This window comes from Dendrobium catenatum, unplaced genomic scaffold (assembly GCF_001605985.2).
Source record: "Dendrobium catenatum unplaced genomic scaffold, ASM160598v2 fragScaff_scaffold_54, whole genome shotgun sequence".
In the NCBI taxonomy this organism is placed as follows: Eukaryota; Viridiplantae; Streptophyta; class Magnoliopsida; order Asparagales; family Orchidaceae; genus Dendrobium; species Dendrobium catenatum.
The window spans coordinates 926,122-941,460 of NW_021318516.1; the positions used below are offsets into that span (position 1 = coordinate 926,122).

Consider the following 15,339-nt stretch of genomic DNA (forward strand, 5'->3'; position numbering starts at 1 on the left):
ATATATATATATTTGATAGGGGCCGCGCGGACGCGAACTCCTGCCACAAATTATGACGTCCACTCTATCACTTGGGCAGATGGTAGACCAGAGCCCCTTCAAAGTGCAATGAAGATCTCCAGTGTAGACCACAGGCATTCATGATCACCCGTAAAGATCCCGTCCAGGTAAGTATATATAATTTTTATATGCTTATATAGCACTCAAGTCTATTAATTATATCAAAAATGTCACTAAAATTAACTTATTTAAAGTTTTAAAAACACATTTTATCCACATATTTAGATGTAATTCAAACATTATCTAAAATAAATATAAAAATTTGGATATTGCATATATAAATATATAAAAAATTTGTTATGTGTATATATATCCACTACAAGAAAATCATCTATTATCGGCGAAAAATCATCATTTTCCGGCGAATTTAATGATTTTTCAACGGATTTCATGCGAAAACATTTTTGCCATAAAAAACGAGCGTTGGAAAAATAATTCCAGGGCAAACAATTCGTTAGAAAATTTTTCGGACGGAATTTTTCCGCCGGAATATTATCCGACGGACTTCTCCGCTGGAATAACAAAAAAATTTATACAACAAAGCCAGTAGTAACCCGCGGCATAACCTCCCTCACAAGCAGCCCGACGCTCTGCCCGGCCCGACCGCATATGAGCGCACACCCGTCAGGACCGCTTGTGGTGAGCCATACTTTTTTATTTAATTAAGAATACATTAAAATAAAATATTAAATTTATTATAATTAAGATAAGTTATTTAATTAATAATTGATTAAATAAGCTATTAAGTAAACAATTAATTAAAATAAATTATTAAATTAGTAATTAATTGAATTGATCTATAAAATTATTAATTATTTAAATTATGAAAATATATTATTTTGCGTAAATTATTAAAAGCCGTCGGAAAATCAGCCGGAAAGTTCGCCGGTAACAAATCCGTCGGAAATACGCCGGAAAATCCGTCGGAAAAGCTGCAAAAAAATTTTGTCAGAAATATCTCATTAATATTCGTCGGAAATTCGCTAGAAAATCCGCCGCAAAGCAATCCGCCGGAAAATCTAATGGTAATAGAAAATTTTCCTGTAGTGATACCCCATTTATTTATGGGGGACATAAATACACAAGAAATGATAGAATTAAAAAAAAAAAAAAGATGAAAGAGAAAGAGAACTTTGAGAAGTTATGAGATTTTATTGGACTATTATAAACCACAAAATTAATTTGATTGATTGAATATGTCAGGTTCACCAAGGTCAAGGTATGTTGTTATAGAAAAAGCTGCATTTGAATAATTTAAGTAAACGTTGTAAATATTGTTAATTAAATAAATTAAACTAGTTTGTAGCGTTTTCATTATGTAAAGAACACTTAATGAATCCTAAGGAAATGATTAGTACAAGTTAAATTGTTGATACATTTGGAAATCAATGAACTTATTGATAAACTTTCAGCAAAATTTCTTATCATGGTGATGTTTCTTGTAAGAAGTTGCATCTAATATATTGGAAGAATACTTGTCTTCCAAAATACTATGGTGGTCTTGGTTTATCCAATTTTGAGGCATTATATCATGTATATGGTTGCTTTTTAATATTCAGACTATACAACTCAAATAGACTTCTCTCTTGTTGGTGTAAGGATAAAGATGATTCTCCTTGGAAGCCTCCCTCTCTTGCATCTTCTCCATTTCGGAAATACCTACACCGAGTTGTTGTAAAATCCTCCTCTTTCTCCTATAAAATCAAACCTCACAGCTCTTTCTCAATGATTTGGGATAACTGGTGTAATGGGAAGGGTGGTGGATCTTTTTGGCATTGAGGAAGCTATTTTACTTTTTTCATACCTCCAATTTGGTTATGAATTTCATTGTGAATTGCTCTTGAAATTTACCTTTCCCTTTACATCCTATCATTTACCATCAGATTCAAGCAATTCCAATCTCTACTAATGCTAATGATATGATTCTAAGATCAAGTTTAATGGGTTAGAAACCTCACATTTCAAAGTTTTTTTAGCTTCCTTTTACTATGATTTTCAAAAGGTTGACTGGGTTAATTTTGTTTGGCATAAATTTTGGCTTTAAAATTCTTCTGTTTCATATGGCTTGCTTTTGATGGGGTTTTAAAAACTTGTGATGTGCTATTTAGAAGATGTTTGCAAGTGGAGTTAACATGTTATTATTGTAATACTAGCAATAAGAGTGTGTCACGTTTATTTTTTGAATGTGATTTCTCTTTTGTTGTTCTTACAACCTTCATCCCAACAGCGGTTTGAGTTTATTAAAGGTTGTAATTTTGATCACAAGGTTCATAGAAAGTTCTATTATTGGTTATTTGTTGCTCCATATATTTTTTATGGAAAGAGATGAATGCTAGGAAGTTTGAGCACCATCTTTTTATTAAAAGGTTGTAAGTGGGCTCTCCATGCTAACACAAATAGATGGAAATTTAAGTTTCTAGTGCAAGCTTTGTTATATTAATATTAAGGAAGTTTCTCTGTTGGAGATTTTTTTTTTGAATATTCTCTTGTTGTTGTGACCAATTTTTTTAGATTCTATCACTACTTCCTTTTTTTCCTCCATGGTTGTTTTTATAGATGCCTGGGGTGTTCTTATGTTCCAAAGGCTTAGTTTTTTTTTTTTTTTTTTTTTTTGGGGTTTTTTTTTGAGGGCAATTTCTACAGCTGGCTTTCATTGAAGGCAAATTTTTTGCAACCTGGCTTTTAGGAAGGCAGCCTCAACAACTTTGGGAGATTTTTATCTGATGTGCAATTTTGTTTGGTTTTTAGTTTGCACCTTTTGCTTCCTGAGTCCAGCGCAGTGGGTTTTCCTTATTCCTTTTTTGGCATCATTTGATTTCATTTCACAAAATAGAATTTACAATAATACAATGTATATGTGATCTATATATATCAAAATAATTAAAATTGAATTTCAAAATTTCTCAAAAAACCTGTTTCTCATGATCCTACCTTTATCAACTCTACCTTATAAGACCTTTTTATTTTCTTGAAATATTAGAAGAATATCATAGAATGAGCACCACTTACTCAGTAGACTTTTTTCACAATCATATCACAATATCAATATTCATTTAAATTACTAATAATAATTCATTTAAATATTCAGTTAAACAATAAAGCATAAATTAAGTATTATTAGATAATAACTTCTCAATATTACAAAAAAAAAAGCTTAACTTCAAGATTATTACTTTTTCTTTTACATATGGCCTTCATAGAGATATCAAAGATGTCAAAGAACAATGACCATCAAAATCCTACTTGCACTTAACTTTCTTAATTCATCAAAATTTACATAGGGATTTGAGAGTTATCAAAACCAATTTAAAATATGATTTATACGTAATTCATTGAATTTTCAGAATATGCAATGAATATATCATGATGCCTTCTTATTATTTTACTTCTACTTATAGCTCTCTTTAGCCTCACACACCCTCATATAATAAGTGGGGCTAAAATATAATGACCTCCCACACCCACATTCAACAAGTGTGGCTTCCCGCATCCACACAAGATATATGGGGTCATAATAGAATATACAGGGCCTTTGTATCATTTCTATGCATACACATGTCATGTTTTAGAGGTCAAAATTTCTCCAAGTCATATCATAAATTATGCAAGTTTTATTTTTCAAGAGATTATTATGGCTTTAATGCATGATTATTATGATGCATGAATTATCAAAATTGCTAATATTAAGTCACATTACATGTGTAAAAACCTACCCACTGAACATTCTCCATTTGAATAATAATTTTTGAGGAATATCCATAATAGCATTTTAAGACTCTCAAAGAACTATAATGAAAACCATAATTGTTTTTTTTAGTTCAATACACATAGATATCATCATAGAGAAAACCAACAGATGAAATTTGGACTTCTTACTGTCAAAATATTTAGATTAAGACATACAACAATATATAAAAACTTAAACAATGAAATCATCATAAAATTCAAGAAAAAAAATTGTTTATACACAACTTATTATAAAATTCTTGGATTTGAAATCAAATATAGGTATTTATAAGTCTACCTCGTGCTCTATGAAATCATCAAGTGGCTTGATGAACAAAACTTGAGCTACAACCTCCAATTAACCCTCTCTCTTCTCTTCCTATCTCCTTCTTCCCTCTTCCTTCTCCGACAATGCAGTCTGGGTGAGGGTTTAAAAAGGATTAATAAATTTAATATTAAAAAATATCATTTCACGTCTAACATCATGGTGCTCACCTTCCCAACGCTGCTACACTCAAATAGGATATTATCGATCTTCCAATATCTCTCAAACCCGAGAGTAAAGAGCCACAATGATGCCACTCAGGGTCGTAGTGCTCCCCCAAATATTGTTTTCAAATAGAGAGGACACTATTGCAATGTTGTCTCTCCCAATACTTCTGTGCCATTGGACATTTTTCCTCCTTATGATTTTCTCTACTTCATTTTAATTCTAATTATATTTGATGTAATTTCGACACTACAATACTTATATTTTATGGCTAAGTCAAAATTAAACTATGCAAGGTCAAGTTAGTTACCTGGGTTCTGAAACAATATATGTTACACATACAATCTAATTCACATTAGAATGCATGATCAATTAAGTTTGAAGAGTATCAATTCACCCTTTAATTTAAGCTTCTTAGTTGGATTAATTTAAAAAATAAATCTTACAGTACAACGTACAATGTACTCTGTGAGTAGTTAAAATTTTTAATTAAATTATTTAAGGAAAATATTACTTGGTGTTTTAAATTTAAATTTAAAATTTATCATATGGCATGATACATATATCATATTGTATAATTAGTTCTCATACATTAATTTGAAATTCTCTTATTATGTAATAACCCCCAATTTTCAATTCCTTAAATTTTAGAATTTTGGTCTATAGGAGTGTTGCAACGCCAGGTCCCTGATTTTGAGCTCGTGGATTTTTGGGAAAATAAATGGGTGCAACAACATTAGGGTTTTTGGTGCTGCTGTGTTGGATTTGTAAGTTTGTTTTTTTAATAAAATATATTAAACTATTTACTTAAACCCATCACCTCAACCATTCCTTACCCAATTATCCTTGCTTGGCCAATAGAGAAAGGGGAAAAAAGGAAGAGAGAAAAGAGAGAGAAAATTGCTTTCGGGTTATTTTCATCCATTATTCCAATAGAAAAAAGTGTTCTGATTGTGATTGGTAACATGAATCATATTTCTATTTTAAAATTGTTTGATTTCTCAAATTTATCTCTTCTAAAATTGATTTAAATACAATATCCCTTATTTTAGTAAATTTCCACAATTTAACTTTTGATATATGATAGGTATCATTATTCTAAGCATTTTAACTAGTTAATATTAAAATTTTACCTGTCGATTTTGCTTATATCTCATTTTAGTTGAAATGAGTTGTGTAATGTATTGTATTTGGACATGAAATATATGATATGCATATAGTTACTATTCATTTAGTTCAACGTATACTTTTGTTATAATATAAGCATATTGATAACTGTAATGATAGTTGTATTTTGGTGTATATGATATTTGATGTTTGTTATTATAGTCTATATAATATACAATATGTATAAAAATAAGAAAGACTGGCTAAAAATAGTTTATTGATTCAGATTGGCTATAGAATAATTACCCTATATAGGAGGGGACAATGGGCTTTTCTTTAAAAAAGACTTGTGGTGTAATCCTAAATGATATAAAAATAAAGCATAAGAAGATTTTCAAATATGATATGATACTTTGATGGGCATTAAGTGATGATTTTTTATATGAAAGTCATCTTATTTGTGACATATGATATGAGACTAATTCCTAATAATATGACTGATATGCTTGAGACTGATTTCTATAGGGTTGGCCTATAGTACTGTATATAAAAAAATACCACAAGTAGTCAGATGTGTTATCTTACTTACATATGTATATGACATAAAAATACATGAGAACTTGCATAAATGTTATGATAATATGATACATGACACGAGTGATACAAGTAAATGATAAAACTGGTATAAGAGCATATGATATATATGAATCACATGTTATGAATTAGATGACTTAAATGATATGCATGATACACTATATCGACATTGGATACAATATAATGGGTATAAAAGATGATATGTGTGCATAGATACTGTATAACATGTATATGATAAGTGTATAGAGTGTTGAATATTTATTAATGATAGGTGTCATGATTTACATAAAATAATATATAAATTGTTTTGTATCAAATGGATATAGGAATGACAAAGCCTATTGGTCTTTTAAATAATTACTGATCACTGCTCATAAGGTATATAACTTGCATTTATTTTTATTGCTCCTATAACATGATATTGTTCATATTTGCTATTATTTATTCTTATAATTACATGTTTACTTTGTTTTGGATGGAATGATTATATGCATAATATTTATATTATCTTGTATTGATTGTTGCTGTAGATTCCGGTAAACTACTGAACTGTTAGCTTACTCAATAATTTTTATATATTTTTAGGAAGGGTCGGGATCCATTAGAGTGAAGTAGATCAAGATACACGTTTTAATTTATTTTTTGCATTTTGATTGTATTCTTTTTTAGTAAGAGTATTGAGAAGTAGACTAATGAATGTAATGATTGATCATTTGGCTATTATAAATTGAATTTTGATGAACGAAAATAGAAATGTCACTACAAAAAATAATGGCTATTAGGGCACCTTAAAGTGCCATAATATGTATCTATTATGACACATTATATATTAGGGCATCAAACAATGGTGTCACTTAGGTGGCCGTTGGCATAGGGCTAAGGGCATTTTTATGTGCCTTAAAAACTAAGCTTTTAAGACATATAATTTTGATGGCATAATCTCCTTAACGACACGTACCTATAAGGTGTCCTCATAGACAAGCTTTTCTAACACCTTCATATGATGGAATTTATTAATACATATGACAAATATTATGTGTCATAATAGGCTAACTTTCCTAACACATTTATTTGATGGAATATATTTTATAATAAGGCACATTTAAATTGCCCTAAGATATATGATTTTTCAACACTTCAATTTAATGAAATAATTTTAATAATATAGCATCATTATGTGCCTTAATATATGTTGTATACAATATTAATTACATTCAATTATCAATTAATTATATTGAATCATCATATTTCGATTGCAAATAATTAATCTCCTATCAAATTTCTAAATATCTCACATACATATGAGAGCAAGCTTACATAAGATATTTTTCTACAAATAAAAAATATATCTCATAAATATAAAATTACAAAAATTTCCCACCTTAAATACAACAGAAATTCTACTTCAATCTTCATATACGTACATAATCAATCTATTACAATCGTCACAAAACACATCGTTGTGACACATCGCTTGGTTCTTCATGTTAATTAAGATAAAAAAAAAACAAAATACAAAACAAGTGCCAATCTTAGTTTTTATTCAGCTCATTAATCTTAGAAAGAGATCTTCGTTTAGGATCTTCCAAGCGATGGCCTGCTCGTAGGACACCGGTCGCCCACGCTCTACATGTAGATGCAATAGGGAGATAGGCAAAGCCCTGCAACAAAAATAAGGAAACAAAGCAGTTTAAAACATGAATCAAATCATGAAGACAATTGATTTGTAGTAAATAAAATATTTTTTACATAAATGTTTTATTTTTACAAAATATAATGCTATTTTGAGTAAATCTATTTCATTATGTGGAGCTCATGATACATACCTGTAACTTCGAGAAATCCACAGCAACAGGGTGTAAGCCTTAGGTGAACCAGGAGTATGCTTCATTCCTAATTGGTTGCAAAGTCCAGAGGGAGAAATTGCCATGGCTACCCGTTGGACAGAGGCCACAACACTTAGAAAATATTGCTGAGCCATTGCTGTGACATTTCATGGAGATGGTTCTCAAATGTAAACTGGAATGCAATGGTCATAACTTATTTTGAATTGCTTGGATATGATACTGTGGCACTATTCTCACATGTAAATTGGAATGTAAAGGTTAGAACTTCCAAGACCTCTTCATTTTCCATAGTATGAGCAAGAAGAATAATGATATGGCTGCCCAAAAAATCACTAATGACCCTCAAACCAGGAACGACATAATTAGGGCTTGCTCTCAGTGAAGTAGCTGAATAAGCATCAACACCTAAATCAGCCCACTCAAACCGATTCTCCCTCAGAAACTGAACTAGTAAAGCAGATGGCACATTCTGAAGAAGCATGGACGCTTTAGCACATAAGATGCCACCTCCCAGTTAAGTCGAATGTTGGCTCATAATGTATGAAACCACTGTGAAATCTATTAGAATTAAGCATAATTAAAATAATGATTTACTTATACCAATTTCTATTCTAGTAAAATAATACATGCCCCTTTAATTCTTATATACTATTTTATGAATTGATGACAAAATAAAATTAGGGATTTAGATTTAGATTAATTGGTCTTAAATAAAGAAACTTTATAAATTACATAAGAAATTGATTCATATATCTAGACAATCAAAATGTTGGGTCACAAAACCAGCAACTAATTCCAAACCATCTATACTAGTGTAAAAATCTGTGTTAAGAGTTTTCACCATGATAATGATTGAATTTGGCGCCCTGTGAAACTAAACATTTCGTTTGTTTCGCCATATGACAACCAAACATTGGCGTCAAACTCTCCATTTGTCACTGGTGCAGATGAAGAATATTACATATTTCATATTGTGTAACAAATTTACTCTTTCCCACCCTTGAACGTTCTATAGGATAAGCTAAACACTCAAAACAATCAGGAAAAAAGAGAATAATAAATGAATAAACTGCAACCTCTAACTTGTACATAATGCAGCCATGTTGATGATTTGTAAACTCTCTCAATTTAATGTTATTAGGGAAAATCGAGAGTCTCTTAAGGCTTATGAATGAGACTCAAATCATGTAGGTAGGTGTTTCACATCCCTGTTTATTTACTTAGACTTCGATGCCCAGAACCGTTTGAGTATCTCCTCAAATGGAGGTGTTCTTAGCTCTTCGATGGATGCCACCCTGGGAAAATTTATTGATCTCCTTTTGGGTGTCGAATAAGATGGTTCATACACAATGTTCTCACATTGATAACTTCAATAAAGAAATGTTCTCACATTCATACCTTACATTAAATTGGTTCTAAGTGAGCTTTTCTAACAAATAAAAAGGATGTAAGATAGCTTTTACTTTTGTATTCAGTGTAGTAGCACAAAATGAGATTCTATTTAAATATCAAGTTTCAGTTAAAATTTTCAAAATTGTTCTTTTAAACTATTATATGGCTGGGGTTCCAAGGGGGCAGAACCCCATGGCGGGGATCGAACTGCCCGATCAGGTCGCGGGGTCAAAGGGCAGCGCCCCTGCGGGGGTTCCCGGGGGCAACGCCCCGGAACAAATTTTCAGTTGAAAGTGTATTTTTAGTTCATCGTTCCCTAAAAAATAACCAAGTATATTTTAAGAGGAAATACATCAACGTTCAGGTATTCATTGCTAGGCACAACAATAATGATAAGAGCATCAATAGCAATACTGAGCATAGCAAAGCAAGGAAGAAATTCACATTTTATCGTGAATGTATTTTAAATGCATAGAATTCTTAATGTAAACACATTAGGAAAAAAAAGCAATATAATGTTGCATAAAACTGTAAGCAAGTCAACTAAAAAAAAACTATAAACTCTAAAGTAACATGTAGTCTTTCCGATATAAACAGGAAAGCCATCAATAGAGTAAGAAAATGAAGAGAACTAAAATCAAACAAACGTCTGGATAAACATCAAGATCAGCGGAATATTTTCCTTCAGCAATATACAAACAGTAGATTTCAGTCATTCGTTCAGAAATTATGAGAATCTCAAGTACCCTAGAAATCAAAAGAGGAAGAATTTTTTAACCCTGGACTGGCATTTGACATTCAAAGGAATAAAGCCATTGATTAAAAGCATTTTACCTTATGCGGCCGTCGCGATCGGAGGAGGCGAACAATACGAAGCGGGCTAGCAAACCCTAGAAGAGTTAAACTATTATACGGCTTGTATTTAACTTTCAGCCAATTGTGGTGGAGATTCGAAGCGATATTATTTTCAGAAGAGTTAAACAATAACAAAGAGATTGTAAATAACTTATGTTAAAAGAAATGAATCATAATATAAAAAAAACTAATTTAAATGCATATATATAATTAATCAAATATCCATTTAAATTCTGGTAACTATTGAGAAAAAACTTTATAAACTTTATGTTCAATATTAAAGCTTATGTTTAAAATTTATTAAAAAATATCATTCTAAAATAAAATAATATTCAATACTTTTTATAAAATCTTAGTTACAAGTTTTAATTGAGAGTATTTTATAATTTATATTAAAAGAAATGCATCATAATATAAAAAACTATAAATATTTTATATTATATATTTTATAATTTATCATTTATGTAAAAAAATAATATAGAGATTGATGAATTCTGTTTTAGTAAATGAAAATCACAAAATATTAAAACACATAAAATTTACAAATTCAAATGATGAGATTGATCCTCTCAATAAAAAATTACAACTGTTTATGACATTGTTCCTGAATAACATGATCTTTATTATAATTAATAAGCATATTTGAAATGCAAGTTTAAATTTACTGTTATATTCAAACAGTTTTATTCAACTTGCAAACATCACTTCTGATGGCCACTTATATGATTATTTGTCTTCATAAAGCATATAATTAGCCTCACAAGGAGCTAGCCAACATTTAATCTGCATATTAAAAATTGAAATTCAAGCATTTAGAAAAATATAACAAAAATATCTGATGACTAACTTCTCAAATATTTAGTTTTATAAAAAAAAGTGAAATCTTTTTGCTTGTAATCAATCCTTTTACACCAATAAAATCATAAAAGCAAAATGAAACTAATTAATTTGATGTGATCGTGTATAATCCAGTATGATCTATTGCATCAAAAAATTTAGAAAATATTGAATTAAATAAATATAACTAAAATTATCTAAATAAAAAAATACATAATAATAAAAATATACAGAAGCTACCACTTGAATTTTTGCCATTGAAACCAATTTCAGATAATAAAAAATGCAGAGCATGCCACTTGTTTTTAAATCTTTTCCGTTGAAACCAATCTTTGAGAGCATTCTTTCCCTTCTAATTAACAAGGGTGTATTTATTTCAATTTTTTGGCTGCGCTTCTTAGACGACTATAGAGAGAGAGAGAGAGAGAGTCACATATCTTTGTCGTTGAAATTATAGAAGAAACTACAATTTATGACTACTAAGAAGTTGGCGGCGAGGCTTCTGACATAGAGCTTTGAGGCCACTGATGGTCTTTCATGTTGGTGAAGAGGCAAAGAGCTAGGAGGCAATGTTTTGCCAGCAAATAGGAGACCTATATATAACGAAGGATGATAATTGTTCTTAAGAGAATGACAAAAGATGTAATTACTGATGGTTCAACTTCGCAAGACTCTTCCACTTTGGCAGAGGAAACGAAAAAGCAGCTAAAGGCTCAACTTCACGAGACTCTTCAGCTATGGTAGAGGAAATGGAGAAGCAACTGACGGTTCAACTTCATGAATCTCTTCCACTTTAGCAGATGAAACACCGAAATAGAGAAGAATTTGACGGTTCAATTACTTCAGGTGACTTTTGACTTCGGCAGAGCAAACAGAGAAGCATGCAACTGACGGCTCAATTCATGAGACTCTTCGACTTTGGCAGAGTGAAGGGAGAAGCGACAGCTAGATTATAATTAAATGAAATGGATAAATATTAGTTAAGGAAATAATATCGACGGAGGGCTTAGGTTTACCAAGAGGCAATAGTAGTTAAGAAAACGGATAAATTAACAAACAACTGAAGAGAAAAAGAACATAGTAAATAAATGAAAGAATAAATGTTTTGTAGGAAGTGAAAAATAAAAGAATTTGAAGAGTCATAAATGGACGTTATAGATTAATGTAAAATTTATAAATGAACGGTCAGGATTTGTTATGAGCGGAATCCCAAGCCACTTTTATATAGTAGTATAGATATGTCAATTTAAATAATATTTCAATGTTTAATGGCTCTAATATTAAGAAATATAAAGAGCACATTATTATTATTCTTGGATGAATGTCCTTCTGCTTTTACTACAAAAAGTACTATTGAACAAAGGACAAATTTTGAAAAGTGAGAGCATTCAGACCACATTAGTCTTATGATCATGAAGCATTATATTCCAGATACCATAAGAGGTGCAATGCATGAGGAAGAAAATTCTAAAAAGTTTCTTAGCAAATTATAAACTATTTTATAGGTTCTGAAAAGGTCGAAATAAGTACTATTCTTAATAAACTTATTTCAATACGATATAAAGGCAAAAGGAACATAAGGGAGTACATTATGGAAATATTTAATCTTGTTACAAGACTAAGAGCATTAAAGTTAGAATTATCTGATGATATTCTTGTAAATATAGTCTTGATTTCTCTTTTCATGTATAATTCAATTATTTTAAGATAATTAAGTTATAATACTAAAAAAAAAAAGACTTTTAATGACTTCATTACTCTCTATAAATAAGAGAAAGAAAGATTGAAATAAGAAAAGATAGAAATTGCTCACTTAGCTCCTTCTCATGATATTGTCGCCAAAAATAAAATGAATTATAAAGCTAAAGAAGCTACAGAAACTACAGGAAATTCAGCTGTTACCAGCGGCCTAGACCGGCGGTTGTCTAGCCACCGGTAATAACGACGTTTTAACCGGCAGTTTGGCCGCCAGTTAATACCGGCGGTTATTTAAGAATATGCCGCCGGAACTAGCGGCGGTCATGAAACCGCCAGACTTAAATATTTTCGGCGGCAAACCGGCGACGAAAACTACCGGTGTTAAGTGGTTTTATTACCGGCGGCGTAAGCCGCCAGAAAACCATCGGTAAAAGCCCTAAAATGAACCAGCCTAAGTCTCCCATTTCATTTCTTTTTTTCCCTTCTCTCTCTTTGTCCGCGCTCTATCATCGCCGTATTTTACTGCCGGTTTACCGACGCTTGTCGGCGGTTGTTCGGCGACAAGACGGCGGCTAAAACCGCCGGCAATTCCATCGGCACGGACCCCTGGGTAGCCGCCGGTATGGTTGCCGGCGGTTGGATGGACAGAAAGCTGCCGGTAATAAGTTCGGTGATAACCGGCGGCAAGCGCTGCCGGAAAGCCGTCGGAGAAATAAACCGCCGGAAAAAAATCGCTGGAAACGGTTTCTGACACCGTTTTTTCTAATGGCTTATAAACCGCCGAAAAGCCTTCGTTTTTTTTTTAAAACCGCAGGTAAAACCAGGTAAACCGCCAGTAAGAATCACCAGTAATAGCTGAATTTCCTGTAGTGAGATAAAGAGACTTCACAACCTAAAGTACAAAAAAAGGATGATCCAATTATTACTTATTTCTTCTGCAAGAAGATTGAGCATGTGAATAAGAATTGTCTAAAATATATTAATTGGCTCATCAAAAAGGGTAAACTTCTGAATCTTGTTTATTTTAAAGTTAATTTGGCTTTAGTACCAAATCATACTTGGTGGATAGATACATGTACAACTACTCACATAAGTGTGACTATGCATGGTTGTCTAAGGAGTAGAGTATCAACTGATGCTGAAAGATTCATCTATGTGGGAAATGACAATAAAGCTCTTGTTAAAGTTGTGGGCATTTATAGATTGTACTTATATCTGGTTGTACTTTGGATTTATATGAGACTTTTTATATACCATCATTTAGACGGAATTTGATTTATATTTCATGTTTGGATAAATCTGATTATTCTTGTTCATTTAGAAATGAAAAAATTAGTCTCTTTCAGTGTTCAAAAGTCATTGATACATATTTTTTGATTGATAATATATATAAATTGGATATTTCTGCCTCACAGATAAATAAAACTTTACATCTAAATATTTTTTATACAAAAAAAAAATTTAACTGATGAGAAATCCTTTATGTTATGGCACAAACATTTATGATATATTTTTAAACAAAGAATTAAAAGGCTTGTATTGGATGGAATTCTTGATTCCCTTAATTATATTGATTTTAAATTTTTATTGAATGTATTAAGAAAAAACAAAAAAACTATTAAAAAATTTAGTGTAAAAAAGATTTTAAATGTCTTAGAATTAATACATATTGATATTTTTAATCAATTCCCTACAGTTTATTGGAATGATCAACAATATTTTATTATTTTTATAGTTGATTATTCTCATTATGTTTATTTATACTAAATTTATGAAAAATTAGAAACTTTGGATGTATTTAAGATCTTCAAAGTTTATGTTGAAAATTAACTTGGTAAGAAGATTAAAGCAGTCAAATTTGATCGTAATAATGAATACTATGATAGATATGATGGATCAGGTGGATAATGTTCAGACCCTTTTATAAGATATTTAGCATAATATGACATCATTCCTTAATATACTATGTCAAGGAATCCAAGTCAAAATGGTGTAACCAAAAGACAAAATAGAACCATAAAGGATATGATTAGAAGTATGATTAGTCATTCTTCTTTACCAGAATCAATTTGGAGTGAAGCCTTAAAGTCTGTTTATATTTTTAAAAGATTTCCAAGCAAAGTAATAGCTAAAACCCATATAAAGTTATGGACATAAAAGAAGCATAGTATTAGATATTTTCATGTCTAGGAATGTCTAGCTTAGGCTATGCCATATAAGCCTAATAAAAAAAATTGGACTCAAGAATTATTAACTGCTATTTTGTTGGATACTTTGAAAGGTTAAGAGGCTTTTAAGTTTTATGATTCCTTAAATAAATTCTTTTTTGAGACGAGCAATACTTAATTTATTAAAGATGTTGAATATAATGGAGTGATAAACTCGTAGATTTCAATTTTGAAGTGGAATATGTTACTGTTCCTACTGTTATAATTAAAAAGATTAGGTAACTTTGCATGAAATTATTCAGATTATAAATCTAGATAATCAAAATAATTTTGAATTATCTCTCACTCATATAGAATGTCAACAACCTCAAATTGAAGTGTTGTTAAAGAGATCTACAAGAGAAAGGAGAATAATGATTTCAAATGACTATGTTGTATATCTCCAAAGTATGAGTTTGATATGAGATTGGAAGATGACCCAATCTCATTTAGTCAGATCAAATAATATTCTAATTTCCAAAATTGGATAAAGGCTATGAAAGATGAGATGAAATCAATGAAAAAT

General features: G+C 30.7%; 1 non-coding gene across 1 annotated transcript; it reads right to left on the minus strand.

Moving 5' to 3' along the window:
- Positions 1-15: 15 nt before the first annotated feature.
- Positions 16-175, minus strand: LOC114579664. Its single transcript, XR_003700759.1, has one exon. It is a non-coding gene; the product is annotated as a U1 spliceosomal RNA (small nuclear RNA).
- Positions 176-15,339: the final 15,164 nt, after the last annotated feature.